At 41.8% G+C, this 13,357-nt stretch overlaps 1 long non-coding RNA gene across 1 annotated transcript; it reads right to left on the bottom strand.

The window, feature by feature from the left end:
* Positions 1-2,398: 2,398 nt before the first annotated feature.
* LOC131516469 (uncharacterized) lies at positions 2,399-6,583 on the bottom strand. Its single transcript, XR_009264098.1, has 2 exons — positions 6,238-6,583; positions 2,399-3,380 (listed from the first exon to the last, which is right to left on the bottom strand). It is a non-coding gene; the product is annotated as an uncharacterized LOC131516469 (long non-coding RNA).
* Positions 6,584-13,357: the final 6,774 nt, after the last annotated feature.

The following is a 13,357-nucleotide window of genomic DNA, read 5'->3' as shown; positions in this document are numbered from 1 at the left end:
GGGTAGATTCTTGATTCTTCTAAGTCTTGTTTCTGTTTTTTGGTGCTACCCTATCATCAAGGCTGACTGGTCCAGAGCTGAATCCTGAGGGAAGAAGGGACAGTCAGTTTCTCGTTGATCTAGAACCATTTGAGGCAGCAAGCACTTTATGCAGAAAATCTCTGCCTGTGTTTGTGCTCAGCGAGGTTCCCAGAGATGCTCTGTCTCTGCCCTCTCAAAGCCTGGTGTCCCTCTTTCCCTGCATTTAGCAGATGCTCCTGGGTTCTCCCACAAGTGCCTCCACCCTTTGGTTTTTTTGCTTAAACTCTCTCTGTCTTCTCCCCCCCCCCAGCTCCCCACCGCCCCCCCGCCCCGGCCTTTTTTTTTGGTCACTTGCAACCAGAGGAAACTCAATTTAACATAAAACAACACACATGTCTAATGCGATGTTAGTTTAGTGCTAACGTGGAATTTATGGTTTATGGTAAAATGAAGATCACAGAGTCATGTTCTGCCTAATTCTGTCCTTTCTGGAGTACAAAAACTCTAAATAGCTACAACCGAAGTATTTAGAATTACTCGAAGGTGAAGTTGAAGCAGTGTGTTAGAAAATGATTTAAGGAATTTGTAAGAAAATGTAGGACCTGTTAAATACTAAACTTTTTTTTTTTTTTTGGTAAAGAATGTCTGTCTTTCTGTTAGACTTCCTTCCTTTTAGAAGCCCAGCATCACACGGGAGACTATTTTGAACCGTCCCTGCAAGTTACCATTCAGTTTCTTCTAACCCAATAAGAGCCTTCTTTTTGATTAAGCACCAGATAAGAGTGTTATGCTGACCCACTCAGGATGTAAAAGTCCTAAGTCATTAGATGGCAGTGAGGTTTTAAAAACATTTGAACAGCAGGAAATAGAGCAGAACTCTCACCAACACATGCAGACTACAGTAGCAGCCGCAAAGTATGTGGTATCCTGCTCTGCCACTTTCGTTGGGCTGGATGATGTTGTCTCACAGACCCACTTGTCTCTGGAAGAACTTAATAGGTGCAAATTGTTTAGTATGGAGGAGGGCAGCGTAATTATCCCCAGGGACTCTACAACGTCTCAAGTACAGATGAAAGCGACAATCTCGGTTTGGTCTAACACTCAGGGTGTTTCCCATTAAACTAAAATCTTAGTAAGCACCTCTGGTTTCTTCTTCATGATTTCTCTCATGAAAACAAACTGAACGGTTCTGTCCTTCCCTTTCTTTTGGAAACAGCAATATCTCGCTGTACCTGAAAATCTCCATTCAGATTTGTCTGATCTCTTTCGTGCCCCTAAAGAAACGGCCTAAAAGTGGGGGCAGTGTTGGTTAAGTTAGATGTGAGTGTTTTCTTTCCTTTTTTTTTTTTTTTTTTTTTTTGAGAATGAGAGAGAGAAAGAGGAGAGGGGAGGGGCAGAAAGAGAGGGGGATCTACACAGGGTTCAATCCCACGACCCTGGGATCATGACCAGAGCTGAAATCAAGAGGTGGACACTTAACTGACTGAGCCACCCAGGCACCCTGGCTTCTGGTCTTGCATGTGTGTATCTGTGTAGACACATGCATGTGTATTTTGATATCATCGTACCTTATCACATCCAAAAATTATGCTATCTACAGTCTTTCTAAATATGTAGATGGGAAACCATAATTAACCATGTCTAAATTATGTATATGTAGTTATAACTGTTGGAGTCACTATTTTGGTATTCTTTCTTTGAAGTCCCATTTCTTTTTCTCACACTAATGTCCTAAGTCCCCATGACATATATTGGACATCATATATCTAATGAAAGAACCAAGGTGGAAAGACGGTGGAAATGCCGTTCTGAAAATCCAGAGAACCACTCGGTATGCCCGCGATGACCCGAGTAGACAAACACTTCATTACTAGGAAGGGGATTATGTCCGTCCCTCCTTATCCTCAGCCTGTGGTTCTGTCAGAAACTGCGAAATGTAAGCCAAGCATACTAGATTAGCTTTCTGCCTGGTTAATACATTATCTTCATTTCTAGAGAAGCATGTAAGCAAATGTGTCTCCCTCTTCCGGAACTTAATATATATGGATAGCCTGAAAATTCTCATTCCGGACTGCAACAAACATTTACATTTCATATGAATAAATGAAGATGTCATCTCTTGAGCTATTTATCTCCTTATCATCCCCATAAACCAGGATTTTTCCAAAGGGTTTTGTAAAAAATAAACTCTTGGGGATCTTTTCCTTCTTTCCATTATTTAGGAATGGAAAAGGTACCTATCTTACTCTTTCTGTCAGCCTCAACCCACAGACTGTGAAAACACATCAGTCACTTAATTTACACTTCTAAAGGAAAACAAGACACACACACACACACACACACACACATACATAACCTAACAAAGCAAACTCTATGGTTCTCAGATCATCGTACTTTTCTAAATAAAGTTTACGGGTTTGTATCTCAACTGCTATACTGAAATCCCTAAAACCCCAAGGTGACAAAGCAAAAGAAAGGGACCTGTGCTCTTGGAATCTGCAGCGTTCATGGGGGAGCCTGGTCGTGGCTCTGCAAGGAACATTTCCACGTTCCCCAAAGAGCAAAGTTAACTTCTTGAGCAGCCCTTATTTCTGCCCCTTCTTCTTGAAATATGTCCCACAAAGGCATAGGAAGAGATTGTGGTTTGCAGTCAAGCAGGCCTGGATTCCGCTTGTTCCTCAGAACCTTGCCCGTGAGGCCTTGACCAGTTCTGTCCGCATATGCTTCTTCCTTAGATGGATATAGCTCCCCGGATGGTGGCAGAATGGTCAGCAATCGTGACTGTTCCTGGTGGAACAGAGATTACCAAAGTGACATCCTGAGAAATTTAACATTGACTCTCCCTCATTCCACACAATCCTGAGACTTGAGTCATTTTTTTTCAGAAGATAGTAGCAGTGGGGAGGGCATCCTACCCCAGCAATCCTCATCTGTGTTGTGACACAGAGAAATGCCTTGTGATGTGAATGGGTATTCTGTCTCAGGGAGGCTGGAGGGCCTCAGGCTGCCCAAGGGCAGGGCCTATTTTTCTTATCTTTTCACTCTGGTGTCTGTATCAATATTCTCATTTCCATGCCAGGTGTGGCTGTGGTTGTGGGCCTGTAGGAAATGCTACACACAGCTCTTAGACTAGGGTAGACAGCAGTCTGGAGAGTAGTAGACAGTACTTATTCACGACGAATATCTGTAACCCCTGTGATTCAAAAATCCTTCTCAGGTCCATAAGGGGACACGTACGAGGGCAATCGCCAGGGCAGGTGCGATACAGGTGCCCACCCCTGGGGGTGGGTGCTAGGCGTGGGAGGTGTCCACCGTGAAGTCCAACGTAACAGCTTAGATGTAGACACAGCAAGACCGTGCTCAGGGAATAAAGGAAGAAAACAAATGAGATCTACATGATGTCACTTACACAAACTGAACATTCAGGAGTACGAAATAACTATACATTTTATAATAACACAGGAGACAAAATAATACACATTAAACACTCAGAACTGTTGTCTGTGGGAAGTGGGAATAGGAGAGGAGAGTGAAGGAAAAAGGAAGGGATGGATGAATGGATGGAGGATAGGGAATAGATTGGTAGATGGATGAATGAATGAAGGAGATAGATGGATGAATGAATGAATGAATGAATGAGTTGGGGCCCTGCGCAGAGGAATTGGGGATATGATTGCCTTAGCCCTTTGCTTTTGTATTCCTAAATAAAAAATAATTATCATTTTCTAGTGTGTGACTTTTTTCTTTTTTTTGATGTTTATTTTTTTTTTTTGAGAGAGAGACAGAGACAGAACATGAGTGGGGAAGGAGCAGAGAAAGAGGCAGGCACAAAATCCGAGGCAGGCTCCAAGCTCTGAGCTGTCAGCACAGACCCGTACACGGGGCTCAGACTCATGAATGGCCAGATCATGACCTCAGCCGAAGTCAGATGCTTAACTGACTAAGCCACCCAGGCACCCCTATCATTTTCTACGTGTGTAACTTTTGAAAACTTGGGAAGCAACTGTTCTGGGCAGTGCAAACATTTCCTTAGAAGCCCCCAAAAGTAGCAATTAATAGGAATTTAACAAAAGCTAGATGTCAAAACTTGGAGAGAAAAAATGTGCACATAACCTGTTTTTCCCATTATAATTACAGAAGGATGATTTGTAAAGACAGGCCATTACACTGAATTAACATGTAAAGTCACTAAATATATTATATGTATAGTTTTAAAGAAATGCAAATGATATTGAAAGAAGATCATTAGGTAACCTAGGGGGTGTAAACTTGGAGGATTCACACCACTTCCTGAGAATTGTAGGGAATAGTAGGGGCAGTATTTTCCCTTAGCCCTGTTCTGCTTGCCTTACCCCTGCCAAAAATGAGAGCCTGTTAGACCCTTCTGATTTCCACGCCCCCCCCCCCCCCCCCCCCCGTCCCCTGCCTGGTCAAAAGTATCTGGGAACTGTGTCTACAATGATTTTGAAACCAGTTTGGTTTGTCTTGAAGGTGGCTCTCCAGCTGGACGCTAGGGAAGAAGGGGGTTGGGTAGGATTCAGAGAAACGCTGATAAGTGGGAAGGACTTTGCAGGTGTAGGGAGCAGCGTGATTGAGGGCATGGAGGTAGGAATGGGGAGGACCAACACAGGAGCCTGTCTAGACATGGAGAAACTGTGCCCTGATCCCTGCACAGCTGTGAGGTTCACCAGGCCCAGGCCTCCCATTGCAGCTCAGACCCGACAGCTACAGGTGATCCCATGAGGGGAGCTGTCTTGTGCTGGGTGGGCCTGGAGCCAGTAGCTGCTCACTGAAATCTCATAGATTAAAATAAAAAGCCCATCACTGCCAAGGGTGGTTTTCATTTCCACTGGATACTTCTTAACTTCCCTCTGGCAGTGCTACCCATCTCTAGGTGAGAGCCTGTCTCTGCCAGGTTCTACTTATTTGTTCCCTTCTGGTTCTTTCTTTCTTTCTAAGATTTTATTTTTAAGTAATCTCCACACCCAGTGTGGGGTTCAAGCTCACAACCCGAGATCAAAAGTTGCACACTCTACCGACTGAGCCAGCCAGTTAGGCGCCCCTGTTCCCTTCCATTTCTTTTCAAAAATGAACCTCTGATGTGTTTCAAAATTTTTTTTAACTTTATTTATTTTTGATAGAGAGAGACACAGAGCATGAGTGGGAGAGGGGCAGAGAGAGAGGGAGACACAGAATCTGAAGCAGGCTCCAGGCTCTGAGCTGTCAGCACAGAGCCCGACACGGGGCTCGAACTCATAAAGTGCCAAGATCCGTGACCTGAGCCCAAGTCGGCCGCTCAACCGACTGAGCCACCCAGGTGCGCCCCTCTGGTGTGTTTCAAACCTGGGGACCTTTGTGTTTCTGTGGTCTCTAATATACCCGTCTAATGTGCTGCGAAAGGAAGTGACTAGTTGTCAGACAGGAGGAGCAATTTCTCAGTTCCCAAAAGATTGCGATGGATAGCACCAAATGCCAATGGTTTAAATAAAAATCCTAAATACTTTGAATAATTTTCATCAGTTTTGTTGAGACATAACTCACGTACCATACAATTCACCCATCTTAAGTGTGTAATTCCAATGGTTTTTAGTGTATGTCATTTTTAATATTTTTAAATTGTGGTAAAAATATATATATGACAAACCTTGGCATTCTTTTCTATTTTTTATTAAAATTCCAGTTAAAAACATACAGTGTACTATTAGTTTCCGGGTGTAGAATTTAGTGGTTCATCACTTAAATATAATACCCAGTGCTCATCACAAGTACCCTCCTTAATTCCCATCCTCTTTTTCATCTATCCCCCCACCCTCCTCTGGTAACCATCAGTTTGTTTAAAGTTAAGAGCCTGTTTCTTGGTTTGCCTCTCTGTCTTTCTTTTCCCTTTGCTCATTTGTTGTTGTTGTTGTTGTTTTTTTTAAATTTCACATCTGAGCGAGATCAGTGATGTTTGTCTCTCTCTCACCGACTTACTTTGCTTAGCGTAATATTCTCTAGCTCCATCCGTGTCATTGCAAATGGCAAGAGTTCATACGTTTTGATGGCTGAGTCGTATTCTATCGTATATGTATACCACAACTTCTTTACCCATTCGTCAGTCGATGAACATTTGGGCTCTTTCCAGTATTTGGCTATGGTTAATAATGCTGCTGTAAACATCAAGGTGCATGTACCCCTTCGAATTAGTACTTTTGTATCCTTTGAGTAAATACTTACTAGTGCAATTGCTGGATCGGAGAGTAGTTTTGTTTTTAACTTTTTAAGGAACTTCCATGCTTACAAACCTTGGCATTTTAAGGATACAATTCAGGGCCATTAGTTACATTCGTGATGTTATTGCAATCCTCACCTCAATCTATTTCCAAACTCTTTCACTGCCCCCAAACATGACTCTATAGAATATCACTGTACTATAGTTAGGCATAGATGGAAAGAGTTTTGTTGGTAAAAGAGGGTGTTGGACATCATCATCCTCTGCTGGTGGATCCCCGTGGCAGGTATCCTGACCACCCACTGCTGTCTGTTTTCACCTGGGTGGGGAGCTGGCAGCTTGGTGGTTCAATCCCATTGTTACCTCAGGCTCCCCGCTGCTTTGCTCATCTCCAAGCCTGAAGGTTGGTCAGCTGGAGAGTTTTGTTTTCTCTTTCGGAGAGATCTCAGGGACTGAGGAAATGTCACCAGGCCTGTGGGCCAGAGGACTTCAGACATAAGCCTTGCATTTTGCACATGTTTGTGCAACCATGTCCTTCAACTCCATTCCCCACTCCTATGTCCACCTCCCCCAGGCGGACTATTTTCATGTGTTTAGTATACTCTATTTTGTTTTATGTATTTTTGTTTTATGTAATTGTAGAATGCCTACAGTTATTTTGTACTCCTGCATTTTTAACTGTGTAAGTTAGATATCTAAGTCTGGACCTAGATAAAGGGATAAGGTTTCCCTTCATTGTTTCTAGATTATCACTGAAACTGGCCTTTCCCCCACATATCCTCCCGGACACACCTCCTTGACTTACATGAAGGAAAAATATACACGTGTCTCTTTGCTGATACTCTGACCTTCAACTGGATGTCTTTTGTGCACAGTATGTAGCTTCTAAGAGAAACTGCATTCCCTGGTTCCTGTCTTTTTAATTCTAAGTCACTATTCCAGAAGTTCTGTGTCCCTTTAGGGTTCCTAGTTGTAAGCACAGAGGCTGATTCTGACGGCAGAAAATGAAGGTACTGAAGACGTACCAATCGCTCACAGAATCGTGGGATGGCTAGGGGTCAAAAGAAGCTACATGCCAAGGGCCCCGGAACATGTCTGGGAAGGTCATTATTGCTGCCAAGAAAGAGTTGATGTTGTAGCTGCCGTCCCCCACCAACACTGTGTATAAGCTGATGCTCTGTCCCAGCTGCCTTCGGAAATTGGGTAGAACTACTAGAACAAATCTGCCACATTTCTATTGCTTTGGGTCAAATTCTGGGCCAGCGCATCTGCTTGGCCAAACCTAGGCCTGCAAAAGAAATGGCTGGCTGGCTTTTTTAGCATCTATAGAGTGGAAGGCAGACCCTGTGTCTTGCTGAGACTTCAATGGTGAGTTCTCCAAACATAAGAAGACAGTTCAGAGGGTGAGTGGGAAAAAAGTTACAGGTGTTCCCTACCGGCAGGAAACCTCTGGCGTTCTGTACGGGTCTGAGTCACAGCTTAATTTTACACAGTTTCGAAGAATAATGTAGACTGGAGTTTGTCGGTCTCCCTTTCCTCCTGTTCTGAAAATGAAAAGATATCCTCGGGCACTTTCTTTTAGAAAGTTTGTTTATTGAGGCAGAAATTCTCACTGCAAAACTTCACGGTATTTTTTTTTTTTTCAAATTTACACTGTTGTGGTTGGAATATATCTATGTATTTCATAGGTGCAAGTGTTTTTCATAGTAAGCTTAACTGAAGCTTCTCTCCAAGATTCTAATCATCTTTTTATTCTGAGCTAATATTTACAGCTTTGTAATTCTTTTTTTTTTTTTTTTTTTTTACTTATTTTGAGAGAGAGAGAGAGGGAACGCGTGTGCGTGGGCAGGTGGGGGAGGGGCAGAGAGCGAGGGAGAGAAAGAGAGAGAGAATCCCAAGCAGGCTCTGCACCAACAGTGTGGGGCTTGAACTCAAGGACCACAAGATCATGACCTGAGCTGTCATCAAGAGTTGGACCCTTAACTAACTGAGCCACCCAGGTGCCCCACCTTTGTAATTTTCAAAGTTTGTTTTCTATTGCCATTCGTTTTTTAAGCTGGCACTGTTACATTTTTTTTTTAAGTTTATTTATTTATTTTGAGAGAGAGGGAGCACAAACAGGGAAGGGGCAGAGAGAGAGGGAGAGAGAGGATCCCAGGCAGCTCTGAGCTGTCAATGAGGAGGCTCAATCCCATGAACTGTGAAATCACAACCTGAGCTGAAATCAAGAGTCAGATGTTTAACCGACTGAGTCACCTAGGCACTCCTAGATTTTCTTTTAAAAAGTGTATAGCTTATATTACTATAAGGTAGAAAAAGAGAAAAAATAAGTCATCGCAAGAACAAAATACAGAAAAAAAATATACTGTTGTTTTTGTAATGAAATCCTAGTAACCTAGTAACAAGGAGTTTTGTTAGTGAAACCTCAGTGTATTTAGATTGTTTTATGTCCCAGGTAAATAGGAAAATCATAATTCTTGTCTGTTAATAGCTAGTCTATATTTGATTACTAGTTGGAAGTTTCACTCTTTTTATTCTGTGAATTTTCAAAATGTTAGTTGACTTCACTGATACCCTATTTTTCTGGCATCTTTAATAAGTAATGGCCTTTGAGCTGTCATTGCTGCTTCATACCAAAGGTACCTCTCACTATTTCCTGTGGCTTTATGCTGAAAGGTACTATATTTACTTAATGATTTTATATCCTATTGCTGTCCCCCAAGTCCCAGTCAAATCGGTGAGAGAGACTCAGTGTAGGAACTAGGTGCTTACCTTTCACGAGACAATTGTCAATTACAAAGCAGATTGGATTCCAGACCTAAAGATTGTCTTAGAGTAGATGTTTTCAGTAAGATAACAGGCACCAGTGAAAGAGAACACTGTTGGGGGGAAGGGGGAGGAGGTGATTTGTGCAATTTCCTTTAAAATTTTTAGAAATTCATGGTCTAGGGTGCTGCTGAAGCCTGTTCTTGTCTCTTGCTAGGATAGGCAAACATCTGTGACCTCTCCAAGTCAGAGGATGCAGAAAGAAGCCAGAGCAGTAGGGGAAGGGAAGGCCAGCCAGATGGTGGAGGCATGGAAAGGAGGGTCAGAGTAAGGGTGAGGGTTGGGGTGCTAATTAGCTTTTCTTGCCTTGCCAGCAGTCTGTGGCAAGCAGATGACTGCACCCTTAATACTACCCTTTTTCTGGCCAGCAGGCAGCAGGGGTTGATACTGTGGTTACGCAGAGAGTGTGTTTTTTTTTTTCCCTCTTCAAAACGTGGAAGTGGTGGAGAGACATACAAAGCGAAAATCTTGGTTTAAGTATTGTAAGATCTCAGGATAAGAGATCTTGTCTCTTTCCATCTTTTGCAAGATGCCCATTAACCGCGTGCCCATTCCTATTTTGATAATATTAACTGGAAGCGATGTATTCTTTATATTATAAAAATCAATGCGAACCAAACTGTGCTTGGATATCTAAAAAACAATCAATAAAATGACAAAAACGGGCTATGACATCTAAACGCAACTCAACCCTAGAGAGAGGTCGGCTTACAGATAATTATAAAAATACTCAGTAGAGGGGCGCCTGGGTGGCGCAGTCGGTTAAGCGTCCGACTTCAGCCAGGTCACGATCTCGCGGTCCGTGAGTTCGAGCCCCGCGTCAGGCTCTGGGCTGACGGCTCGGAGCCTGGAGCCTGTTTCCGATTCTGTGTCTCCCTCTCTCTCTGCCCCTCCCCCGTTCATGCTCTGTCTCTCTCTGTCCCAAAAATAAAAAAAAAAAAAAAAAAAAATGTTGAAAAAAAATACTCAGTAGAGCACATGTCAGAAGTACATTGGCCTTTCTTTACACACGCTGTCAGTTTCTGTGGGGTGGGAACTGTGTCTGATTATTTTGTAATGTCTCTAGAGCTGGCCATACTGGTATTCACTGAAAGTTTACGAAATGGAGTCAGATTCTAGTAAGGCAGTCACTACACGTACTATGCAATATTTGTACGGTTATTGACTCTATGCCAAGATAAATATTAGTATGCATGACAATGGAAAACAGTTAACATTTTGAAAATGCAGTGTTGTTACAGGCACACATTTTTCTCAGTACTGGTATGATGTTTTATATGCTAAGTTGATGGGAAGCTTTTAAAGTTGGGAAGTAAAAATTCTAATTATCTGTTTTTGTAGAGGAAGGGAAGGGGATAAATATTTCCTTAGCACCGAATATGTACCAGATACACTGTGTGCACATTAACGTATTGAATTCTATCAACAACCCTGTAAGGCAGTTCTTTCTCTGGGTTTTACAAATGAGGAAATGGAGGTTCACAGATGTTAAGTAACTCGCTAGAGGTCACATAGTGTATGACTGTGCAGGATTCACACTTGGGTATTCCTGATTCTAAAGCCTGTGCTGTCCTGACTTTATGTTACCTGAACCCTAATAGATCTCCATTGGTCCCCCAAATATTTTCAGTTTTATTTGTCCAGTGATCGGTCAAATCGGCCTCTGAAGCATTCTCCGTGCTCTTTCTCTCCTCCAGTTCCAATGAAAGAAAGAGATTTGCCATTCAGGTCTTTGACTGGTCAGTCTCCTAACTCAGATCATTTGGGGAGCATTAAGAGACAAATGGGAAGTGAAATGGTGTGTTTCTGGTGATCTAGAACAGAGCACTAATTCTGATTATGACATACAGTGCTGTGATTCCCTTCCACCAAATTTCCAAACTGTCACATTCACTTGTACTTGTTAATATATGACACATGTATCTTATTCTTGTATTTGATTTTTGCCCTATTGGCTGAACGTCTTTTAGATGTAGCAACATGTCTGATATTAACCAGAGTCCACTTGGGGTGGGTTATGTATCTATGGTTCTCTTTCTCAATGCTTAGCATGCAACTCTCAATTTTTAAAATATGCATTTTTGATCAAGTAGTTCATTTCCTGCAATTTCTTCATCAACAATCGTAACCAAATTTGGAGGAAGCATTTGAGATGACATAGTAAACCTGAAACTGAAATAGGCCGTTGGTATTGAAAGAGAAAAAGCTTTCCATTATATGTTATTATTTATCACATAGCACTATTTTACCAATAATGGATAGTCATTTAAATAGATGTTAGGATCACATTCTTACTTTCAGACAAGAATAATAAAAAACTAAGTTTTCCAAATAGAATTCTTATAAAGTCTTCAAATAATTGTTTTGAGAAGTTTTATGAGTATCTCTTGACTCATGACTATGAAAGTCCTTTGCTCAAAGGAAGTATACAGAAGTATCTCTTAGATAAGGTGGACTCATGAAGTATAAGAGAGTGGTGAAGGCCAGGGTCCTAAGAGCATCCTTATCGTATGTCTCTACTCCACTATGGATGCCCGTGGACAGGAAAGTAACAGTATTTCCTCATCTGCAGTGTCCCCCAAGGACATTCTTCTGCTTTAAAGAGTCTTACGATTTGGTTGAAATGACAAACCAAAAAGCAATATGCTAGGTTCCAAATGAGTGCTGTAGGGATAATGCCACAGGAGTTCATAGGAGGAATGACATTTTCAATATTTTAGGGTGAAGCAGACATTTTGGATTCATTTTACTTGTAAAAATAAAATTGCTGGGCTCACCCCCTGTGACTTGCCGTTTCCCTGTGACAGTTGAGACCTCTTTTCTCCATTCCTCACTTTGAGATCAACGCAGATGAAATCCCTTAAAGGAAGTGTAAATGACAAAAACGAAGAGGTTAAGATTAGAGAAGTGAAACCAATTTCTTTTGAATGACAACAGGTTTCTGAAAACCTCGTGAGGTAGCTGATTCAAGTCACCACAGGGTGATTTTTCCAAGTGAATGTTACAACGGAACTTGTCTACAGTCATGGCTGTCATGGCGGGTTGTCTGACCCAGTAGCTTCGGGTAGGTAATCGTGTACTTGCTTATATGGTTCTGCGTGTAACTCAAGAGCCCCAGCGAGACTAAGGGCAGGAGCTGTGTGCTATACTTTCTCTCTGTTGCCCACAACAATGTCTCATAACTTTGAACTCTTTTTGAATAAACCTAAAATGCTCTCCTGCTCCCTCCAATCTAAAAAAGCCCCTTAGAAACAAAGGCTTTCTGTCTTTCTCCACCACAGCCATTTGGGAATCACAGTTTTTACAAAGCCTGTTTGGCCGAGAAAATTTAAGACAAATTTTAAGTCGAGTCAAATTTTAAAATATGTATTATTAAACCTGTAGGTATTTTTTTTTTGCTTTTGAAATATAAAATATGATATTATAATATTAAATATCCTTTATAAGTCACAAAGCGACCCCAGTTTCTGATAACTCCCTTTTTCCTCCCTTCTCATCCCCTTCCTTCTTAAAAATTGCTTCTCTACTTTTAGTGAACTAAACTGACGGTGTGCCTTCAGTTGTTTAGAAAGTTGTTATATTGGGGCGCCTGGGTGGCTCAGTTGGTTAGGCGTCTGACTTCGGCCCAGGTCATGATCTCATGGTCCGTGAGTTTGAGCCCCGTGTCGGGCTCTGTGCTGACAGCTCAGAGCCTGGAGCCTGTTTCAGATTCTGTGTCTCCCTCTCTCTCTGCCCCTCCCCTGCTCATGCTCTGTCTCTGTCTGTCTCAAAAATAAACATTAAAAAAATTTAAAAAAAAAAAAAAGTTGTTATATTATTAAAAGAATTTAGGGGTACCTGGGTGACTCAGTCCATTAAGCATCCGACTCAGCTTGGGTCATGATCTCATGGTTTGTGGGTTTGATTGAACCCCCTAGGTCGGCTTTGCGCTGACAGTGCGGAGCCTGCTTGGGATTCTCTCTCTCTTCCTCTCTCTCTCCCTCTCTGCCCCTCCCCCACTCCCACTCTCTCTCAAAATAAATAAACTTAAAAAAACAAAAAGGATTTTGGTCCCTGGATTACTAGAGATCGGTATTTGTATGTGATCAATAGAATGATCAGTGACAAAATATATAATCTTACAAAGTAAAAAGAATGTAGTAGTGAAAAGTAGAAACTATTTTTTCGGATTTCTTTCTTTTTTCTTTACGAAATTCTCAGTTTTGTAGTATCCATGTTCCAACATATTCCGATCTTTCTAAGACAAAAATGGCAGCAATTCTTTTCTTTCTTTCTTTTTTTTTACTTTTTAGTTTATTT

Source organism: Neofelis nebulosa, chromosome 1 (assembly GCF_028018385.1).
Source record: "Neofelis nebulosa isolate mNeoNeb1 chromosome 1, mNeoNeb1.pri, whole genome shotgun sequence".
In the NCBI taxonomy this organism is placed as follows: domain Eukaryota; kingdom Metazoa; phylum Chordata; class Mammalia; order Carnivora; family Felidae; genus Neofelis; species Neofelis nebulosa.
This window is presented reverse-complemented; position numbering and strand designations above follow the sequence as displayed.